Source organism: Ictidomys tridecemlineatus, chromosome X (genome assembly GCF_052094955.1).
Source record: "Ictidomys tridecemlineatus isolate mIctTri1 chromosome X, mIctTri1.hap1, whole genome shotgun sequence".
Lineage (NCBI taxonomy): Eukaryota > Metazoa > Chordata > Mammalia > Rodentia > Sciuridae > Ictidomys > Ictidomys tridecemlineatus.
Genome location: NC_135493.1, coordinates 34,247,112 through 34,259,244, shown reverse-complemented (window position 1 = coordinate 34,259,244; position 12,133 = coordinate 34,247,112). Strand labels below are relative to the sequence as shown.

The 12,133-nt window shown below is 38.9% G+C and overlaps 1 pseudogene; it reads left to right on the top strand.

Annotated features, from left to right (window-relative positions):
• Window positions 1–1,177: 1,177 nt before the first annotated feature.
• LOC144371619 (cyclin-dependent kinase 4-like) lies at window positions 1,178–4,261 on the top strand (annotated as a pseudogene).
• Window positions 4,262–12,133: the final 7,872 nt, after the last annotated feature.

Sequence of the window (12,133 nt, the reverse complement as noted above, 5' to 3'; positions counted from 1 at the left end):
AAGCCATTGAGAAAAATTGTTTGCATGCAAGTAAACAAACCCTCGAGACCTAAGGGATTATTAGAATCCAGAGTTGCTACAATTTATTATGGAAAATATCCAGGTTGCATGCAGTGGCACATGCCTGTAATCCCAGGGCCTCAAGATGCTGAGACAAAAGGATCACAAGTTCAAAGTTAGCCTCAGCAACTTAGCAAGTCCCTGTCTCAGAATAAAATATCAAAAGGGCTCAGTAGTAAAGTGACCCTATGTTCAACTCATGGTATCAAAAAAAAAAAAAAGAAAGAAAGAAAGAAAGAAAAGAAAAGATCCAGTTATCTGTGTGTGTGTGTGTGTGTGTGTGTGTGTGTGTGTCTGTGTGTGTCTGTGTGTGGCGGGGGATGTGTGTGTATATGTGTGTGTGGAGAGACAGAGAGAGAGAGAGAGAGAGAGAGAATGAGATATTGGGAGGAATATATGTGTGTGTGTGTGTGTGTGTGTGTATATACATATATACACACACATATATTTTTTCATATATATTTTTTTAAGAGAGAGAGAGACAGAGACAGAGAGAGAGAGAGAGAGAGAGAGAGAGAGAGAGAGAGAGTTTTAATATTTATTTTTTTTAGTTCTCGGCAGACACAACATCTTTGTTTGTATGTGGTGCTGAGGATCGAACCCAGGCCGCACGCATGCCAGGCGAGCGCGCTACCACCTGAGCCACATCCCCAGCCCCACATATATATATATTATGGCTATACTTATCCATAGCAAGGCAGAAAGAAATATATATAACAAGCCAAGTGACAGGATCATATGAACTGTGGTCAGGAAAAAAGTAGGCAATAGAATTTAACTCTGTGGGAGCTCAGATGTTAGGCAAAGTGCAAAGCAAACAAAAAAAAAAACACAAACTTCCAAGTTGCTAGAATAAATCATGCTATGAATTTCTAAACTAGATGAATATTACTGCTCTACAGCTGGTCACATGGTGACGATGGGGATGAGGGGCCTCTCTAGCCTGCGGCGTGTTTATGGTCCCACCTGTAATGTCCAGCTGCCCTGACCCAACCCCACGCAACTCTACCCAGCCCAACCCATCTCGAGTATATGGCACCAAAGGAACTGGCTTTAGGGTCCCCATAATGAGCCTGTTCTTGCAGCTCTTGGTGTGAGGTTCTCCCCTGATCTAAGAATGGCTACCTTACAACATGAGCCAGCAGCTGTGCCTATGGGATGGTGTTGGGATTTTAAAGCCTGTGATCCCCACAGTGGCCCTGGAGAGTGTGAGAGTCCCCAATAGAGGAGGAGCTGGAGGTGGCCTTCCCATCAGCACAATTTGTGAGGTGGCCTTATTGAAGCGCCTGGAGGCTGTGTTTTTTATTATTTTTTTAAATTTTTTTATTGGTTGTTCAAAACATTACAAAGCTCATGATATATCATCTTTCATACATTTGACTCAATTGAGTTATGAACTCCCATTTTTACCCCAAATACAAATTGCAGAATCACATCAGTTACACACTCACATCTTTACATAATGCCATATTAGTAACTGTTGTATTCTGCTACCTTTCCTATCCCCTACTATCCCCCCTCCCCTCCCCACCCATCATCCCTCTCTACCTCATCTGCTGTTGTTCAATTCTCTCCCTTGTTCCCCCCCCCTTTCCCCTCACATCCTCTTCTATGTAATTTTGTGTAACATTGAGGGTCTCCTACCATTTCCATATGTTTTCCCTTCTCTCTCCCTTCCTCTCCCCCCACTCGTATTTGTTTAATGTTAATCTTTTCCTCATGCTCTTCCTCCCTGTTCTGTTCTTAGTTGCTCTCTTTATATCAAAGAAGACATTTGGCATTTGTTTTTTAAGGATTGGCTAGCTTCGTTTAGCATAATCTGCTCTAATGCCATCCATTTCCCTGCAAATTCTATGATTTTTGTCATTTTCATTGCTGCGTAGTACTCCATTTTGTATAGATGCCACATTTTTTTTTATTCATTCATCTATTGAAGGGCATCTAGGTTGGTTCCACAGTCTAGTTATTGTGAATTGTGCCGCTATGATCATTGATGTGGCAGTATCCCTATAGTAAGCTCTTTTAAGATCCTCAGGGAATAGTCCGAGTAGGGTGATAGCTGGGTCAAATGGTGGTTCCATTCCCAGCTTTCCCAGGTATCTCCATACTGCTTTCCAAATTGGCCGCACCAATTTGGAGTCCCACCAGCAATGTACAAGTGTACCCTTTTCCCCACATCCTCACCAACACTTATTGTTGTTTGACTTCCTAATGGCTGCCAATCTTACTGGAGTGAGATGGTATCTTAGGGTGGTTTTGATTTGCATTTCTCTGACTGCTAGAGATGGTGAGCATTTTTTCATGTACTTGTTGATTGATTGTATGTCCTCCTCTGTGAAGTGTCTGTTCAGGTCCTTGGCCCATTTGTTGATTGGGTTATTTGTTATCTTATTGTTTAATTTTTTGAGTTCTTTGTATACTCTGGATATTAGGGCTCTATCTGAAGTGTGAGGGGTAAAAATTTGTTCCTAGGATGTAGGCTCTCTATTCACCTCTCTTATTGTTTCTCTTGCTGAGAAAAAACTTTTCAGTTTGAGTAAGTCCCATTTGTTGATTCTTGTTATTAACTCTTGAGCTATGGGCGTCCTGTTAAGGAATTTGGAGCCCGACTCCACAGTATGTAGATCGGAGCCAACTTTTTCTTCTATCAGATGCAGTGTCTCTGATTTGATATCTAGCTCCTTGATCCATTTTGAGTTAACTTTTGTGCATGGCGAGAGAAAGGGATTCAGTTTCTTTTGTTGCATATGGATTTCCAATTTTCCCAGCACCATTTGTTGAAGATGCTGTCCTTCCTCCATTGCATGCTTTTAGCTCCTTTATCAAATATAAGAAAGTTGTAATTTTGTGGATTGGTTTCTGTGTCCTCTATTCTGTACCATTGGTCCACCCGCCTGTTTTGGTACCAGTACCATGCTGTTTTTGTTACTATTGCTCTGTAGTACAATTTGAGCTCTGGTATTGCTATACCTCCAGATTCACACTTCCTGCTTAGAATTGCTTTTGCTATTCTGGGTCTTTTGTTTTTCCATATGAATTTCATGATTGCTTTATCTATTTCTACAAGAAATGCTGTTGGGATTTTAATTGGCATTGCATTAAACCTGTAGAGAACTTTGGGTAATATCACCATTTTGATGATGTTAGTTCTGCCTATCCATGAACAGGGTACATTTTTCCATCTTCTGAGATCTTCTTCTATCTCTCTCTTTAGGGTTCTGTAGTTTTCATTGTATAAATCTTTCACCTCTTTTGTTAAGTATTTTATTTTCTTTGAGGATATTGTGAATGGAGTGGTTTTCCTCATTTCCATTTCAGAAGTTTTGTTGCTGATATACAGGAATGCCTTTGATTTATGTGTGTTGATTTTATATCCTGCCACTTTGCTGAATTCATTTATTAACTCTAGCAGTTTCTTTGTAGACCCTTTTGAGTCTGTTAAGTATATTATCATGTCATGTCTGGAGGCTTTTGAACATCCCAATGTTGTCTGGCTGATGGATGCCTATAACACCTCCCTGACCAGGAAATCAAGGTGACCCTAATGTTTGAGCCTGATGCCTAAGACCTAAGAACCTATCTGAACAAAGCAGGCACCGCCACCAAGCTTTCCAGCTGAGGCTGTCAAGGATCTGATGCGCTAGTTTCTAACAGGCCTAGATTTTCTTCATGCCAATTACATCATTCATCAAGACCTAAAGCCAGAGAATATTCTGGTGACAAATGGTGAGACAGTCAAGTTGGCAGATTTTGGCGTGGCCAGAATATACAACTACCAGATGGCCCTTACACCTGTGGTTGTTATAGTCTGGTCTGTGCTCCCAAAGTTCTCTGCAGTCCACATATGCAACCCCTCTGGACATGTGGAGCACTGATACATCTCTTGTATCTTTGCAGAGATTTTTCCTCAGAAACTTCTCTTCTGTAGAAACTCTGAAGCTGATCAACTGGGCAATTTTTTTTTTTTTTTTTTTTTTTTTTTACCTGACTGGGCTAGAGGATGACTGGCCCGAGATGTATGTCTACCCCAAGAGCCTTTCCCCCCAGAGCATCTAGTCCGGCTCAGTCAGTGGTGCCTGAGATGAAGGGGTCTGGAGCTCACTTGCTGCTGGAAATGCTGACTTTTAACCCACACAAGAGAATCTTTGCCTTCCGAGCCCTGTGGCATTCTTATCTACATGAGGAAGGTGATCTTGAGTGAGCACTAGACTGGCTGCCACAGAAGGAAGAGAAGCTGCCATCCTCCTCCTTCTAGACATTGAGTGGAGAGAACTCCATTGAAAAGGCAACCTCTGCCTTTCTCTCTGAGGTGTGAAGACTCCAGCTTTTTTTTTTATATAAATATTTATTTTTTAGTTGTAGTTGGACACAATATCTTTATTTATTTTTATGTGGTGCTGAGGATCAAACCCAGAGCCTTGCATGTGCTAGGCGAGTGCTCTACCGCTGAGCCAAAATCCCAGCCCCAAGACTCCAACTTTTACAGAAAAGATTTTGCTGTTGGAGTCCATACATTAATTATGGGTTTGTTCAAGCCATTAAGGCAGGGAAGCTGCTTCTCTGGGTGAAATTCCCCAGTTAGAGAAAAGCCCAGATCATGCTGGTGCCCTGACTTTGCTCACAGTCTTAGGATCAAACAGCCTCCCAGAGATGCCAGTAACCTGCCAAATACCAAACAACCTGTTACTGCAAGACCCCTGCCACACCAAGAAACAAGCACCAAATCAACACACCTCCCACACTGAAACTTTATCCCTGCCTTTGATGTACTTCCCCTTAAATAAAGAAATAGGGCCTTTTCCAGTTGCTCAGTTCCAGTAATTATCAGGGCTAGAAGACCCATCAGAAGCCCTGCTTTTTAAATCTAATCTTTGGCTTTGGCTTTTATTTCTTGCTGATTATTTCCGACTTTTTATTTTCTCAGGCCGCTCACACCTCCTGAGCAGGAACATGCTCTGGTGGGGTGCTGGTCACCCCATCATTCTGGTGCCTTAATGACATTTTTCACCCACCCCTCCTTTTGAGACTTATCCTTCTCCTGCCCTGCTATTTCTATACACTAAGGGGTCTATCTCTCCTCCCCTTCCCTATCTTGATATTGGGGTCCTTTTTTAAATACAGGAAAACAAGACAAACAAATATGGTCTTTAAAAAAAGCCAATAATACTGCTCTTAAAAAAAAAAGAATGTCAATAAACAAAATAGAAATAAGAACCAAATAGAAATTCTAGTTGAAAAGTACAAGAACTGAAATAAAACATTCGTTAAAGGGATTTTGACAGTTTTTTAACAGAGTAAACACAAAGTTACAACATCACCATACACAGCAAACTTATTTGTAATAGCCCAAAAGTGGAAAAAAAAATCAAATATCCATCAACTGCTTGTATTATGTCTATAAAATGAAATTTTTGGCAATAAAAAGGAATGCAGTACTGCTACGTGTTACAACATGAACCAGCCTTGAAAACATGCTGAGAAAAAGAAGCCAGACACAAAATATTACACATTGTATGATTATGTTTATACAAAAGTCCAGAATCAGCAAACCCATAAAACAGAAAATGGATTAACTGCTGACTAGGGCTGAGGATAGGAACCTGAATTAATTATAAATTGGAAATGTGAGCTCATACCAGGACAAATGAAATACTAAAAAAATTCAGGGTTATACACTTAAAACTGGAAGATGGTGAATTTTATGATACATAATGAAAAATCAAGAAAGCTTATTAGAATTTACATGTATTTTGTCAACCTTAAATGAAGAGCAAAGAGACTGACTCTTCAAAACAAAAATTTAAGCTAGGCTTGGTTGTGCACATGTGTAATCCCAGCAGCTCAGGAAGATTGCAAGTTTGAGGCCAGCTGGGGCAATTTAGCGAGACCCTGTCTAAAAATTAAAAATTAAAAAAGACTGAGGATGTGGCTCAATGGTAAAGTGCCTCTGGATTAAATCCCCTGTACTAAAAAAAAAAAAAAAAAGGTAGAAGAAGAAGATTTAATTTGGAAATGACAAGAGATGCCATGGGAGGCCATGAGCATATCGAAGGAGGTACAAGAAGGTAGAGGGTTTTTTTAAAGGTAGAATGAGGAATAGTGCCAAAATTATCTCAAAACAATAATCCTTGGCTACAAGATCAATAAGAAGAGTGGTGTCCGTTGTGAGAAATAGAAAGTCCAGTGGTCCATTTTCAGAATATAGTATTTAGCCTTAAATGTAAAATCATCAGAAGGTAAGAAAGGCAACCTGTAGCCCACCTCTCTAAATTTCTGGATCCATTCTCTAGAGGATAGTCTGAATGTATCCAATTCTAGCCATTTTGAGGTTCCCAGGCTGCATCCAATCTTAGCCTTTTTAACTATAGCCCTTCCCTTTGCCCACCTAATTTTCACATTAGCCAATTGCATAGATCATAACCCTGAGCTCCTCCTATCACAGCAAGGACACAGTGCTGCCCTTAGGGATAAAAGCAGGTGAACTGCTTGCTTGCAAGACTTTGTCCCATAGCACAGTCTTCTATGGAAGTAAAGTTTGTGTTCCCAAGCAAATTCCTTGCAGCACCCTAGTATTTCTAACAAGTCCAAGGTGGAACAGGCAGATTCTGGGTAGGCACCCTCACAGAAGTGTTGTTTTGGTGGTGGATTTTGTATAAAGCTGTGGTTTGGCAGTCTTTTGTGATAACTTTTGTTATCAAACTGTGATAGTCCAGCAAAAGTGACTCCATTTTGTTTAGTAACTCCATTTTGTAAAACAACCACACCAAATAGAAAGGTCATGACTGGGCAAGTAGTTGTTCTCTTTTGCTATAGAAACCCTTAAGAACACAGAACTACCTAATGGGGCATTGTTTCTGTAACTAGCAGAATTTGGGACTGTGTATCTATAATTGGGGTGACTGGGCTAATTGTGATTGGCTAAGCATCCTGCCGCTTGACTGCACTCTCCCACTCCTGTAACTTGGCTTGCTTGCATTGGCTAGACCCCCAAATGTCCCTTTTGCGGTTTTCAGGCTTAAAAGGGGCACCCTTACAATTGTTCAGGGCTGATCAGGGAAACAGCTTTATGTTCTGGTCAGTCGTCACGGGTGTGCTTCAATAAAGGCTTGATTTGATTATATATGAGTGGTCTGGAAGTTAATTTATGAAACCCCAGGACATTGCTGTAACTATAACAAAACAAATATGCATAAGGACTTCTTTTCATGGCCTCCAAACTTCATTTTGTAATAGTTTGACATAAGTGACTCCATATGATTCTAACAACTTACATAACACAGACATACATAAAAGGGAAGAAAAAACTAATGTTCCTACTAATATTCATAGTCCTTAATTGGGATGAACCTCTGTAATAAAAGCAGACGGACAAGGCAAAAACAAACAGCAGTTCCTTAACATGTATAGCTAATATATAGTAAATATTAGGAGACACCCAGAGAAATAAGTAAAACTTCAAAGTGATGGCTTTGAATTCAAGCTTAAATATCATCTTCAACCAAAATAAAGAAAAAAAAGCATATTGGAGAGGCCAGTAAAGGAGAGGTGACCAGGAAAATCAGGATTGAGCCATGAGAACATGAGGTTAAGGGGAAAATTCTATAAAATGGGGCCACTGTGCTGACCACCACATGCTTTTACTTTTAAAAAGCAATTTACCTGAAGCTCTGCCTGGTTTAAGTGAACAGGATATATTACTTGCCTCATCAAACTACCTGTTAACTTCAGGAGAAATGCAAGCACAGAATAATGATGCCAGTAACAGGAACCCAAGTTACCACATACATTTGCATAAATGTTTTGAAGTAAACTCTAATTCTTTTAAATTCTTTCCTATAATTATTTTCCCATATTTGGTTCCAATTAAGTTTATGCTTTCTCCATAAACTTCTTGACAATTTTTGACAGCTAGCTACTTCCATATTTAACAAATTATATTTCTTTAATACATTGACTTAATTCAGGCACTCTTTCAGTATTTATATGAGTGGTTTAATTTCCTAATGCTTATTTTAATTTTAAAAAATGTTAATGTGTATTTCTCTCATGACATGAATGAAGAATACTTTTTACTTTGTCACCTGTAGTATGAGATACAAATTTTACTTTTTAGTCTTTCATTTTTATTTGCCTTCTAACAAACTTTCTTGAATATTTTAAGGAGTTTTGAAATACATATTGTTATTGGTACTCCAGACCAGAGGCTTTGCTAGGGTTCCTGTGAATTAGATTCTGCTGGCTGCCTACACTAGAAATAAGAAAATCACATAAAAAGGAAAAATTGAATTTAATCACAGTTTGGCCAAAACTGGAAAGGCAGCTAACTTGCTTCTGCCCATTTTACAGGAATGTTAAAATTTATAAGAACTAAAACCAGGAAATACACATCTGTAGATTTAGCCAGGCTGTGCCAGTCAGAGAATATAATTCCAGTTTTCCAGCCTATTTGGTATCCCACCAGGCTTTGGGGACTGTTCCTCAATTTCCATTCCTGGCATGAGAATGGTGAAATTGGAATATGGGATGGAGAAAAATAATCAGGAAATGAAAGAACAAAAACCAATTGGAGGCTTTTAATTTCAAAGACCATATTACAATATTATAATTTTCTTTTGTACATTATCTAGATTCTATGTGAAAGTGTTTGGGGCATTCATATTAATTTTCATAATCTTATTTCATTATCTATTAATACTAAAGTTTACTCATTTTATTGAGCAATGCCATTGCTTTAACCCTATGTTGTTATTTCTGAAGCTCTTGATTTAGTTCCATTTTCAGTTTTCTAAAGTTTTTCTTTTTCTTTTCTTTTTTCTTTTTTGTACTGTGCATTGAATCCAGAGATGCTTTACCACTGAGCCCCCACCCCACCCTTTTTATTTTTTGAGACAGGGTCTAGATAAATTGCCCAGATTGGTCTCCAACTTGTGATCCTCCTTCTTCAGTCTCCCAAGTCAATGGGATTACAGGCGTGTGCCACCACAGATCACAGTAGATTTTACAATCTGAAAACACAAGTGTTTTTGTCACCATAGGAGGATCCAAAGAAATATCAGGAGTGGAAGAAACCGCTATTTAGAATATGTCACTGTATGTGCATCGAAGAGGTCTCCAGTAATGAAGGAGACCTCTACTTGGACCTTATATATTGCAGGAAAGAGTTTAAGGATGTATCAGGTAGGAGTAGCAGATAGTTTTATTATAAAAAGAAAATACACACTCCAGAATGGGATTGCAGGCAAAAAGAGAGCATATGTGCCACCTAGTCTTCCTCTGGGGTTTTAACATTTATAGAAGGACAGTAGCTAAGAGTCTGAACTGAATGGAGTCAGGGCAGGGTTATGCAATTTTGTACCAGTTTTTTTTTAATATTTATTTTTTTAATTGTAGTTGGACAGAATACCTTTATTTTATTTATTTATTTTTATGTGGTGTCAAGGATCCAACCTAGGGCCTTGCATATGCTAGGCGTGTGCTCCACTGCTAAGCCACAACCCCAACCCTTGTACCAGTTTTCCTCGTGTTTGTGCATTGCCCTAGCATGTTCTAATCCTGCACTCTAGCTCTCCACCCAGGGGTGGGGTCTTACTATTATAATTAGGGGAGGGTCATTTCTCTATTGCTGAAGTATTTAATGTGCATGCTCCCTAAAGGAGTGGTTCCTCCAGATGCCTTGTGGTTATCTAGTTATCTTATGATTTTGTTGCTTTTTTTTCAGGCAGGAACAATGAGGTTACAAAGACACAGGATGGATTGCTCACCAGTTGTTTGTTCTGCATTCCAATAGCTTATGGACACTTCTCTTTTGAGACTCAGTGTTCTCTCTGTATCCCTAAATTCTTATTTCATTTTTATTGCTAAGGAAAAATTTTCCATTATTTTTTTACTGTTCCTTCTGAGTCATCTACTCTATTTTATATTTCTAGGATGCCTGTAATATGCATATTAGATGATCTGTACCAATTTTCATGTCTCATCCTTTTATTCATGATATTCATGTTTACATCCTATTTTTTTTTTCTGACTGATCCTCAAATTACTCACACTGAACTTTGATTTACTGATTCTATGTTCCAAATTAACCAACATATTATGGACTGTGTTTTTTAAATTATTTTTAGTTGTGGATGGGCACAATACCTTAATTTTATTTATTTATTTTTATGTGGTACTGAGGATCAAACCCAGTGCCTTACACATGCTAAGCAAGCGCTCTACCGATGAGCCACAGCCACAGCCCTGCAGTGTATTTTTTTTTAATATTTATTTTTTAGTTATAGGTGAACACAATACCTTTATTTTATTTTTTTATATGGTGCTGAGGATCGAGCCCAGTGCCTCACACATGCTAGGTGAGCGATCTGCCTCTGACCCACAATCCCAGCCCCCATGAAGTGTATTTTTAAATTTGTATTTTTTATCTAAATGTCATTATCCAATCTCAAATTGATTCCTTTTTGTGGATGCAATATTCTCTGGTGCACTTTAACTGTGCAACACTACCCAGAATTATTAGAATGGTTATCTAACCAGTTAGTGCACTAGTTACAATGTTGTATAATATTTTAGTTACCTACTCTTACCTTATTTAACAATAACTTAGATTTAATGAAAGATTGTGCTTTGGGACTGGGGATATAGGTCCAGAGTAGAGGGTTGCCTAGCATGTGCAAGCCCCAGGTTCAACCCTCAGTAAAATAAAACTGTGTGGTATGGGACATTTATTTTTCTGTAATACATATATCACATTATGTCAAAATGTATATCCTGTAATTTAATTTGACTGGATTTGAGAGGGCCCTGTCAGCTTCAGGATACACGACAAGGACAACCACACATGTTCTCTAGGATATCCCTGAATTAACTGAGAAAGTATACAAGGCCACAAAGTTGCATGACTCTGGAAGACTAAATGATAACGACTTCTGGAGTTGTGCCCTGCAAAACTGCTGAGTCAGGTATGATGGCTATGGTAAGACAATCTGAGACAAAATGCATAATCTGTAACCGTCTAAATATCTTTCCTTACCCTCTCCACTCCTTGAACAACCTATGAAATGTTCCTTTCCTCACCTTCCTATTTTTAATCAAATTGACCACAAAGACTAGGTGTAGGTTGGTACCTAGATGCCTCCAAGGATCTTCCTCCACCTCAGCTCCTCAAGAAAAGGCTAGCCCCTTCCTTTGTTAAGGGTCCAACCTGAACTTTTTCCTCCATCATAGCTGTTTCCCTTGTCCTCAAGGTGAACCCTGTCCGTTTTCTCTCCGCAGTTGATGCCTTGCCTGTGTTCATGCTCTTTGAATGGATTTCATTTCTATAGTCATTAGGTTAGATTTCTCAACTCCAATATCGATGACAGTAAGCCTCCTATTTAATTGGCATGCTTGTTCGTAATTGGGAATCTATTATAACTAAGGATCTCACTTTAGTTATTATGAGTTCCCATATTGAATATCTTGCTAAAATCTGGAATGCCTCCCTACTTTATTCTGGATCCATCTAATTCTTTGACTGGAAAAGATAACCCCAATGTCAGACTTCATAGACAAATTGTGCTGGTAACTGCTTTGAAGGGACAATGTTCTGAGGATGACTTTTTTTTTTAATATTATTTTAGTTGTCAATGCAACTTTATTTTATTTATTTATGTGTGGTGTTAAGAATCAAATCCAGTGCCTCACACATGCTAGGCAAATGCTCTACCACTGAGCTAAAACCCCAGCCCTGATGTTGACTTTTCTAAACTGAGGCAGGATTAGTTGACAATAATAAAATTTAGTTTTTCCATTTCACATTTCATTTTCATTCAAAGAAGGGAAATAGCCAGGCATAGTGCCACATGCCTGCAAACCCAATGACTTGTGAGATTGAGACAGGAGAATTGCAAGTTTGAGGCCAACCTCAACACCTTAGCAAGACTCTCAGCAACTTAGTGAGACCCAGTCTCAAAATAAAAAATTAAAAAGGGTTGAGAATGTAGCTCAGTGGTAAAGTGCCCCCTGGGTTCAATCCCCAGTAACACATACACATACAAGGCAAGCATTTTTTTTTTCCTGTTCTATAGTGGAAACA